This window comes from Triplophysa rosa, linkage group LG2 (assembly GCF_024868665.1).
Source record: "Triplophysa rosa linkage group LG2, Trosa_1v2, whole genome shotgun sequence".
Taxonomy (NCBI): Eukaryota; Metazoa; Chordata; class Actinopteri; order Cypriniformes; family Nemacheilidae; genus Triplophysa; species Triplophysa rosa.
In genome coordinates, this window is record NC_079891.1 from 22,851,907 (window position 1) to 22,863,928 (window position 12,022).

The following is a 12,022-nucleotide window of genomic DNA, read 5'->3' on the forward strand; positions in this document are numbered from 1 at the left end:
CCAGTTTCTGAAGGTTGACCACAGCCAGTTAATAGCAGTTAAAATGTCAAATATCATGTTTACTTAACAAATACCGAATAATGGATATTTAAAACGGGAGCCACATTCATTTATAATACATGCACTACAACAACACCCATTCTCGAAAACAGAAATGAGACACGGATGTTTCTAAGAAGGCCACAAAAGACCTTTGATGATTTGAGAAGATAAGAGCAAAGCATCGTTTTGTCACTCAGATAAAAAATCTCTTTGACCAATTTATAAACTGAAGTCCTCATATGGGAAAAGTAACTTTTTTCATTTAGGACTTCTTTATTTCATTTTATCGTTCATTTATAGCCACGTGCAGTAATGGAGACATATTTCTATAAATTTGATCAAATACTTGAGGACGTAAAGGATAAGAAATCAATTGAATAAATTACCAGGAATCAGCAATAACTATCAAGCAATAACTTATGCAATTAAAATGTGAAGTACAGATACAATTTTAATTCTGTGTTATTCTGTATTCTGTGTAATTCTTTATTTCCATGCACAGACTTCAAGGTCACTATTTTTGAAGAAACGTAACTCGGGTAGCTGCACAATAAAAAAAAAACCGTAGTTAAAACACTCTACATAAAAAATGTAAAAAAATAATTAATTACCAAAACCTTTACTGTCATGAGCCCAGTTTTAAAAAATAACCTTCTTTGTCCACAAAACTACAGCTTTATGGCTTTCATTCATTTCATTTATTCTTTATATCATTTACTCAATGGGCTAAAATTAAATTATAGCCTACTTCAGCTAAAAAATGAAAAGTGAAAGCAGACAACCATACAAGTGTCACAGGTATTTCTTGCTTTAAACTGTATCTACCACAAGGTGGCGGTAAAGCTCATGTTAATGAACCGCTGCAGGATGTTGTCGTGGAACCCACATTTCCCCGGGGACTGGTATTGTCACTCAAGTTGGAAAAAATAGCTAAAGTTCAAAGGTTAGAAATGTTTTTAATTACATTTGTTGGCTAAATAATGGTGTGATAATTCTGTATGCCACATTGCTGTTGCATAAATGTATTGTGTTGTGCTTCATTGGCCAAACAGCCTAAGCTTTTAGTGGCAAGTGTAAATGTATCCTGACAATGAGAGTGTATCAGTGTGTCTATAAGGAAAAAACCTTACTTTTAAAATATCTTGCTTGTTGGGAAAATATTCCTGTATCCATAATAGAAAATGTGACACTTTGAAAAGCTGGTAAAAATCCCTTGAAAACACATTTTTTATATATTTTGTGCAACTTGCAAGCATAAACAGAGTTTAATTAAAAAAAGAAAGTCTGACCCTCAATTAATGAAGTTCTTTTTTAATTGAGACAACAAAACGGGGGCAAACGGACATCAAAAAAGGTTACAAAAGCTACAAAAATCAATAAAATATATAAACATAAAATAATAATAAAGAAAATATATATAATTAAACTTAAAGAAACCTTACAACAGACTCGGAGCATGTTAAATGTTTTAGAAGACTTTGAATTTAAAGGTTTTGATATGTTCTTAAATTAATAGAAAAGAGACTTTATATTAAAAGAAAAAATTCTAAGATTGGGATTACAATGAATGGTTCTGGTTTTGTGTAGATGAAATTTACCCAGAAGACAAAGCAATAAAACAGTGTGTTCAAGATTAATGTCCTTATAATGAAAATCTGAAATAATAGATTCTGTCATTTCTATCATCTTGTTACAGCAAAAGAGTATTAAGATGGTAACTTCTGACCAAAAGACTTGGCAAATAGGCAATGATAATACAAAGTTAAAATAGATTCTCCTTCAATATTACAAAACGAACACAAAGAAGAAACATGTTCAGAAAACCTGCTCACGAATAAATTACAAGGGTAATATATCTGTGAACAATTTTGAAATTAAGTTCTTTATTTTGCTTGGTATACAATTAATGAAGTTCAGATCTCCATGTGTGAAGGGAGGATAAATACTGTTACCTCCTTGTTATAGGCCATTCATTTAATAAGAGGACCATTTGCTCTGACATCAGCAGTTCACTTGAGTCGCAGAATGTTTTAGTGAAAATCTCCTGTCTTTCCCATGTGAAAAAAGTGCACTTCCATAAGTACTCTATTTTCACGCACTAATTTTGTACTTAATATACTAAAAGTTATTCTCTAGTACTTCTTAATCTTAAAGAGTACATTCCTCAATATTTTTAAGGGCTTATTTTGGTTTATGGAGTGTCCGACAACAAGTTTATGTACATACATGATGTAAAAATACTATTATTTCGTAATAATAAGCAGTTTTTATTACCTTACTTCTTGACTGACTCTCAAATGATTCGTTCCGCGATTCATCTGTGTAATCTCCGCCTTTCCGCCAGCGTAGTCTGATCTGATTGGTCAGATAGTGTAGTCTGCTGTGATTGGTCAGATGGTCTAGTCTGCTGTGATTGGTCAAATGGTCTAGTCTGCTGTGATTGGTCAAACGCGTTCAGCATGTGTCGCAAATGGACCGCCTATCATTACTGCTGTATTACGGTTTGCAGGTGGTTGGATATTAACAGTGTATAGAGAGAGATGGCGTCGATTTTACCTTACCAGTTCGAGCCCGAGTCTGACGAATCATTCTTTAATCCTTATACAGATGCCAGTAAGAAAAAGGACTGTTTTAGACACTTCTCTTGTAACAGTTAGTTATCACGGCATACAGTGTACGGTGTTCGTATCTTCAGATGTTATTATAACTATAGTACACCACGCAGTTCTTGAAATAAAGACTTTGCGAGTTAATATGGTTGAACACTTACATTAGCGCAACGAGTTTATAGCTAACGTTAGGTAAACAAACAGTAACAACCCCAAAAATAACGGTAACGTTAGCTAAACACAGACATGAGATAACGTCACACAAATTTAATTTTAAGTAAAGACAAAAATAAAGAGTCACACTTACAGGTTGTGATTCGGTGGAGCTTACAGGTCCAAATAAAGTTGGTATTGCAACATCTTTTAAGGAAAGACGTTTAATGTATCCTGCAGTAAAGGCGCCAAGATTGATGAAGCAATCTTCGGTAAAATGACGCGCGCAAAGTAAAACGTTCGGTTTATACTCCTTTGGTGTCGTTTGAAAAATAAATAGTAACCATTTTTTCCTCAGAAGTTCTTCCTTTGGTAGTGAAAATAAGACTGACTTAGTTTCACTACATAGAACACAGCTTCTCTTAGACATGATGCACACGTCACGAACGAGCTAGTACAGTGTTTGGGGAGGAGAGAGTTAAGTTTTCGCAGTCAGTAGGCGGGGATTTTTCTAGTGACGTAGGTACATTGTGGTTAAAGATTCGGACAGGTCATGGCTTGTTCGCGTGATTCAGAGTCGATTACCTTTTTTATAAGCTAATAACTTTGTTATTCGTTCACCTTCGGATTTACAACTTGGCAGATTGCTTACATTCAAACACGGCAAAATTAAACACTTCATGAAATGTATTTTTTATGATCTCGAGGAATGTACTCTTTAAGAACATCTAAGTGCACTCAACTATTTTGACACACCATGAATATGAACTAATATGTGCTTTTAATGAACTATTTATGTATTAAACAGAAAGTATTTACCACTTGAAGTACAGTAGCCTGCACTTGGACCCATCTTTTATATACTGTATTCAAGTGTATTTCAAGTGGTAACTAAATACCTTATTTAATACAGAGATAGTGTATTAAAAGCATACTTTAGTTCATATTCATGGTGTTTCTTTTGGATGTTTTTAAATGTAATTAATTTATAATTAATCCTAATGTTTACTTATCTAAACTCTTCCATTAAAAGCACTTTAGTTTATAGTGAATTTAAGTCCACGTTAAAGTAAGTCCTCTGCCATCACCAGTGGTGTGCAGCATCTGTAATGCAACAACAGCCGTAATGCACCAGAACAGTCTTGACACACTTTCTATCAGCGGACAGGAGAGTACAGTGATGTAGCGTGTCCATCTGTACAGAGGATTATTATGAGGCCAATGGAGAATATCTGGCTGGTGCAACAGGGTTCATACCAGCTATTTTTACGAAAACACCTTTTTATGAACCTATAGAGACCAGATATCAATTTAACATCTCATGTAGGTGCAGGCCCAGTAACCTGGATTTGCCTTCATTGCCTATATCTGAGGATTATATTTCTAAAGTGGTCATTCAATGCAAATTTGCTTCTGCATTAATTCAATAACATAAGACGTTATTTACAAAACCAGTCCTTCTTTTTTGGGGGGATCTTTACTTCAGGTGAAATGGAATAGAAATAATTTGTTAAGTGCATCCAATAAATCAACCACCATAGTATTTGGTTGCACACAACAATTATGTTCCCAAGAGCCGTCAATTTATTTCCATCATAATTGACACGCCGTCATGCAAGCAGTCACGTAAGTCAAAGATAAGCAGCAAGATGTTGATGTTAGTTTGGAGACCACAGGGAAAACAGACAGAATAATTCCAGTGCAAATCCTGGCTCTCGGCCAACTTTTGATGCACCTCACGCTCTGCCCCCCCCACCAGCGGAGAGAGAGTCATTGTCTGCGTCTCGGTACCCCCAGGACGCCCTCTCATTCAGAGCAGCTGTTGTCTGAGAGCTCGAGGCAGCTCTCTGACACTCTGTCAGATTCTTCTCTCGCAACCACTCTTCTGCATGCCAAACAGCCAGCGTCTCCGCTTGTTCTCATGTAAGTGCATTAATTAACAGCACCAATCTTCAATTAAATCACCATTAAAGTGCATCGGAGGCATAAAATTGTGTCATTTTGTCGATAACATTTACATTTTGACAGGTGGGGGCATTGTATAAACAGAAGATGCACGATGACCCCGGTTGTTTGATCTGTCAACTCGTATCAGGTGTGTGAAATCAAAAAATGTGAACTGTTTTATAGCTAACACACACAGATTTGTTATTATTCAGGAAGCAGGGCTGCCTTCTTTCATTGTCAGTTATGTCACCTTTTAGCAGATAGGAGTGGACATCATGTCCTTGAGCCTTATACCAAAGCCGCAGTCGAAAAAAAAAGAAACCTATTACACCTCGAGAAGACCGCCCGCTCCCTCAGTAAACAACATAATATTCCAAAGCTCATGAGAGGGTCTTACTGATCAGCCTACGTATATTCCCTCATACCATCTGCAGCATCTTCACCTACAGCAAAGAGGTAACAAAGTCCACACAGGTGATTAAAAATATTTAATTTGACAGTAGGAATCACAGACATTATCAGGTCATCATATCCAACAGTATCTCCTCCGTTTCTGTAAAACTCCATTAGTCCTGATCACATCCAGTCTCTCTAAGCAGTCACATAAGCCTTTGTGTGTATGCACAAGAGCGAACAGCATAAATCTCATACTGCTAAGCAAACTTTGGTTTATGTCACGGATTCCAGAAGGTATAGTTTGGTTGGCATTGTTACAATTCAATTAATGGTACATTTCAAAACAGAAGAGGCTCGGTTAACATGTTTTTTTGCTATCAACACAGTGTCTAAACTCTTTATATGTGAGCAATGATCAAACCTGGTTGATATCAGATAAGAAACTTGTCCTCAGTTGTGTAAATGCATTTGCAAGATTTTAAAAGGAAAGACTACTACTACAGTGTATATACTGTATGTATAGGAAATATTTACATTTATTTATATTTACCAATAATTTAAATTATATATAAATGTTTCTTCATTTTTGTATTTTATATTTTTCTTAAATATATGCATGTATGTGAATGTGTTTATAAATACAAAATTATGATGCACTGTACACAGACAAATATTATGTAAACAAACTTTTCTGGATTTCTGGATGCGATTAATAGCGATTAATCGTTTGACAGCCCTACAAAAAAGATATTAAAACATTTTTGTTTCCAAGAAAGTCGTTGGAAATCTCACCATTATCATTCTAACTAAGCAGGAGATCATAGTCAGATTTCGAGGCTGAAACAAGATAAATATTTAAAGCACTCTGTATACGGTTTACTTTTAGCAAAGACTTCTGCAGTCTGGGGTAAAAAAACAAACAACTGTGCCATAGTACAGCTCAGAACCTCTTGGGATTTTGCAGAAGTCAGTATTCATCATGTACTGTGGGACAATGTTATACTGTATAAAACATTGTTTGCCAAGTGATGCCATCTGTTTCTATCTGAATATACTTGTGGTGTCATATTCATTAAGATAGGAGTAGAGAAATTGCCATTAAGTTACATTGTGTACCAAGCAGAAGAGATGTGATTGCATAGCAATTTCACAGAGGACTTCACATTATAAATAATACACTTCAGGTAGGATTAGACAATTTGGAATAAGAGGGGGAAAGTTAAAGAATTTACAAAGACAAAGGGCATAATTTGGAAGTGAGTAGACTGAAAATGAGAGCAACTCGGTACTAATGTATTCAGTTATCCTGGGGACATGATGGCATCATTAACAATTTGCAACCAAATACATTTTAAGGTTGCATCTCATCCGACTCTCTAGCTCTTTATGAATCTGTGTATTGTGAGCACAAATTTGGGCGCTGATTCACTGAATTAGGACACTAATGATTCAATTACCTGAAACACAAATACAATGTCACAGGTTAAAAATGCAGCTGTTATTGTGCTGTATAAAAATTTGTTTTAAATTTTTTTTTTTGTAGATGTTACAAAGGGCAGTGCTATTTTGAAACACATATAGGCCACTCACAATAAAAAAAAGTACATTTAAAAAATATCTTCATGGAACATGATCTTTACTTTACTTTTGGCATAAAAGAAAAAGCGATAATTTTGACCCATACAATGTATTTTTGACTATTACTACAAATGTTCTCGTGCTACTTAAGACTGGTTTTGTGATTCGGGGTCACATATAAAACACATGACAGCATTTCCTAAGTGAATATACTGTGGCGAGAAAGCAATGCTATAATAATGATGTTTATGGTGCATTTTGGGGAGTTTCTATGGAAGGGAAGTTTGCATTGGATTAATTTTGAGAATAGGATTGCGGAAGAAGAAAGCAAGAATTTAACCCCAAATGCTGTGTATGATCAGGCTGTGTACAATCTGTTGTTACATTAAGAAACTACAATTTCTTCCTGATATGACCCTTAAGACATAAACTCTATGTTACTGTATGACACACATTTGTAGGTTATCTGACAAAAATTTTTTATAGTGCAGCGTGTTTTTTCTGTGACATTTTTCAATTTTAAAGAATTTGTGCTACACTAAAGGTCAAATCCAGGCTTGAGATAAGGGGATGTCACACATTTTTGTATTAAGCAGACTTTTAGACAGGAGCTCCTGTGTAAATTCTATTAGCATGCCACAGGGGACAAGAACACTCCAGATTTCATTTTAAGACCAAAGATTGCACTAGATAGGAGAAGCAGTATAGTATCAATCATAACCAATGATGTGACTGAATATAGAGCTGCAGCAAGATGGCACTAAGTAGACCAAAAAAATGATGGGTTAATTTCTACCCAGCGTTGGGTTAAAAAGAGACGAACCAAACCGTTGAGTTAAAATTAACCAAAAAAATGTTTAAATTTGACCCAACAGTGGGTTTAAAAAAACCCAGCAGGTTAATTTCCAAAACCTAACTGGTTGAGTCGTGACACCAACACTGAGGTGACACCAACCCAGCGAGTGTGGTGTTAAAAGAAACCAAGGAATTTGGGGAAAAGATGCTAGTTCACAAAACACAAAGTGTGTGTGTGCGCGTGTGTGTGTGCGTGTGTGTGGACTTGGTTTTTATATGTTAGTGGGGACCTAAACCTGAATACACACCAACTCATGGGGACCCGTGTCACTGAGGGGACCAAAATTGAGGTCCCCACGGGGCACAAAAGCTTATAAATTGTACAGAACGATAATTTTTAAAAATCTAAAAATGCAAAAGGTTTTCTATGATCTTTAGGTTTAGGGGTTGGGTTAGGGGTAGGGGATAAAATATACAGTTTGTACAGTATAAAAACCATTACGCCTATGGACTGTCCCCACGGAGATAATAAACCAGACGTGTGTGTGTGTGTGTGTGTGTGTGCAGGCATCAGACAGCAGTTAAACGGTATTTGCCTCACTAACGTGTTTTCAACCCTCTCACATATTTATGACTACAAGACAAACACATTAAGTTGCTTGCAGCTAGCGGAGCATTACACCTCTCAACCTGACAAACATTTAGCGCACTTCATTCCACCAATTAAAGCGTGAAGTTGTTTTATGGCGGCAAAAAGATTAATTGCGCCACAGTAGCTTCCTGAATTAGATGTATGGGGGCTCTTGAAACACCTCTCACAAAGTGGTCTTTCCTAGGGATTGCCATATTAATCTCCCCCTCTTTTCATTCTATGCCAGAGAGTTCATCTGCTCTGTTCCTGCATGCCATGAATCAAGCATTTGTGACTTGCATACAGAAGAAGCATCCTCGGGCGGCTCTCTGGTGGTAATCCCTAACAAATGCCTGTTTTATAAAGAAAATCACATTTAGCCTGATTTTTTGGATGGTTAGGACTCATGCGTCTGGAGTCGGCATTGTCTGTGGTTGGAGAGGCCGACTGGACTTCTGGGCCCTACATTTAACCTTGGGGAATTCATTAGTACGTTTAAAGAGGCAATAAAAGTGGATTGGTTCAATGTTGAAGATCTTTCAGGGAATGAGAGGTTTGGTTTATGATGCCTCCGTGGCAGCTGATCTGTTTTCCCAAATGACCTCTTTAAATGATGAATGAAATAAGGAAGTTGGATAAGAGATAATGTTGACAGAATAGCTCCAATAAATAGAAGTAAAGATTAATCGACGTGTTGGTTCAAGATGTTCACGATCCGAGTTCATGCGCCCATGAATGACACACAAAGGAAGTACGTTTTAAATGTACTTACAAATTCAGTGTGTTGTGAGCAGTTTTGGCAATTGTTTTCTAAACCTCAAAATACACAAATATAAGCAAAAGGAAATATCAACCTTATTTAGATGCGGTCAGACTGGGAAGGACACACAATAAAAAAGGAAAGACAAAACATCACAAGAAAAATGAATCAATGCGGTCATTAGGGAGTCCGTCCTATCCTTCTCTTAAATAAATTCAAGATCACATACCATAAAATATCAATATAGACACCTCAATGAAATGCTCCGCGTGTCCATTATAAGTATGAAATAACCAGGAGAAATTACAATGAGCAGTTTAAGGTTGCTGTTGGTAGAAGTGTAATTGCTTAAACAGTGTAACAAGCCGAAGAGCTCAATCTGGCTCCTTGTAAATAAGCTATGAGGTATGTCCTCAGGGTAACCTTGTGGGAAACAATAATGGTCATACTGTATAGACTTGTAGCTGAGAAGGATGGGACGAGTCTATTCAGACAATAGTGAGCATATAGAGGATCCTAGAGGACAATGGGTTATTGGTGAAAATTGTAAGGCCACATTATGGAGGACTGGAGTGCAATTTTCTTCTGGGCAGACAAGAAGGCATTGTTTTCTATCCCTTAGGTCAAGGTTTTAGGTTGGCTTTGTGCGTATAAAGCATCTAAAACACAATGGTGAAATGTATTCAATTAGGTGTATGACCTTACAACAGGAAGGAGTTTGGAAATTGTTTGTGTTGTTAACTTTGTCCCTTTTCTGCATTTCAATTTCTATTACAAATATTTTTGCTTATGTGTGTTGGTTTTATATTCCCTGGAAAGTGCATGAAGTATTACCATAATCACATTTACCAAGCAAAGAGACATTAAATTGATTCATTAAAATTCACGAAAACATTTCTGAATATGTTTTTAACCTGAGGAGAGGGTATTGACAAACAGACTTGTTTATTACATTTACGCATTTGGCAGACGCTTTTATCCAAAGCAATTTACATTGCATTGTATTATACATTTGTTTCTGACTACGTGCAATCCTCTGGGATCGAACCCATGACCTTGGCATTGATAGTGCCATGCTCTAACCACTGAGCCACAGGAAAGCATTTTTGCGATGTATGTGTGCACGAGTACATGATTCAATATTGAACCTCAACGCATTTATAAAAAATGCATTGGTGCATATTAATTCTAAATCAAATAGGGTGGGATAGAAGTCACCTTGTGAGGGTGACCTGCGGATAAAGATGCTGACATAAATATAACAAGCATTCCGTTAAAACGGTTTATCAATTTTACATGACCTAATCTGTCGACAGAGTCACACAGAATCCTTTTAAAGGAAGGTAATTGAGTCTGTCTGAAAGGGAAAGTGTATTGAAGCATGTGGAGGCAGTACATACAGAAAGCAATATTTCCAGCATTCATTCAGCCAATTTTAGCTACAAAACTGTCACATTGGTGTCACACACAACATTGGTGATGTTTTTTAGCGGATCAGTCGATCCAGCAGGCATCCTATCCAAGTACATAAATAAATACATTATTTAAATACATGCAGAAATTTACATTTACTACGTTTACTATAATGGGTTTATTCTTTATAAGCCACGGAGGCCATATCAAAATCTCAATTTGAAGAAATACTGTAAAACCACAGCTAGATGCATGAAAACTGGATAACGTCAGGGCAAAAAAAAGAGCAAGTTTGTTTTCTATTCCTCTAAACACGTTTTGGACATACAATAAAAAAAATTGTAAATATGCTCAGTTGTTTAACAATTTATGTATTTTTACATTTTTCTAGCCTGGGGTTATGGTGATGCGGTCAGGGATTTTTTTTTAAAGTAACATTCTTTTCTTTAATTCCCATAGGTGAGCAAAGACATCACCACTTTCACTACACAAGATACTTGGTAGAAACTGCCATCAGATTTGGAAAACCTTAGAAACGTGTGCAGAATGTAAATTTCCTCCTTACTCTGGAGTACAGAGCCAAATAGAGGATTTGTGCGAATGATGTCTGTGCAAGAAAAAACATGCAGAATTAAAGATCCACAGGAGCGGCTTTTCCTGAAATTTTTGGAATGTAATTTGATTTTATGTCCTTATTTTTCCTGTGGTAGTGCACATCAACTTTAGTTAAGTGCAAAGACAAGTATGGACACAGAGTTAAATGTCTAGATGGGACAACAACAAGTATTTAGAGCTGCTTCCAAAACTTCAATTTGCTGATGTGTTTTCATTAGTATCCTTTTTAGAAAGATATACAATTATAATGTTAATTGTATAACTCAATTTAAAGTTTGTCAGGCGGGTTTTAAGAAGTTTGATTTCTAAACACAGTTAAGTTTTAGTGATCAATTAAACTACAGTGATTTTGTATTTATACTTCTATATTTGTATCTTATAATTTTGCAATCCATAAAACTTATATATTTATATTATTGAAATATATCAAATTTACAACATTTGCTCCTTTAAATGCAATAAATATGTATTATTTGTGTTTCTGATCAGCTTAAAATTCTTATCAAGCTTTTTTGTACATAGTATATGGATAACAATGATTTATCAATATAAATATCAGTGTTGCACTGACTTGTTCAGGATCCATAAATGCTACATGTAATGTACGTGAAGTTGAACACTCAAGAATTACACTTCTCCATTTGTCATATTGTCTCAAATAATCAGTTACAGGGTCAAACTTCAGTTGTCCTTTCCATGTAAAACAGTATCTCTCTGCACAAATCGGCAGTCACTTCCCTTAATTGCTATTAGCAGACAGATAGGACGAAATGGAAGGAGGCTGATACAATTATTGTGTGATTCCGAGTATCTCTAGTCTGTCGGCCTTCAATGTTTACAGGTCAAAATGTCTTGCATGTGTACACACATGCACATACATCCAAGAGATTGGAGGTTATTATTTTATTATCATGTGAACACACACACACACAAAAGATGTTGGAAAACAAGATGTCTTCATTGATGTCCAGTGTGGTACGTGCTGTGCCTGGCTGGTAGAGCTTTCGAACAGTTCAATTTTAACATTAATTGAACTGAGAGGCAGTGAGAGCTTTTAGAGCAAGGTATGTCATGCTGTCCCGA

At 36.0% G+C, this 12,022-nt stretch overlaps 1 long non-coding RNA gene across 4 annotated transcripts; it reads left to right on the forward strand.

Moving 5' to 3' along the window:
• The first annotated feature begins 884 nt into the window (after window positions 1-884).
• Window positions 885-11,329, forward strand: LOC130570108 (uncharacterized). 4 transcript variants are annotated; one of them, XR_008964926.1, is made up of 4 exons: window positions 885-985; window positions 4,602-4,899; window positions 5,009-5,207; window positions 10,784-11,329. It is a non-coding gene; the product is annotated as an uncharacterized LOC130570108 (long non-coding RNA). The 4 variants fall into 4 exon arrangements; XR_008964924.1 differs by lacking the exon at window positions 885-985 and having other exon boundaries at window positions 4,564-4,727; window positions 4,833-4,899; XR_008964923.1 differs by lacking the exon at window positions 885-985 and having other exon boundaries at window positions 4,564-4,899.
• The last annotated feature ends 693 nt before the right edge of the window (window positions 11,330-12,022 follow it).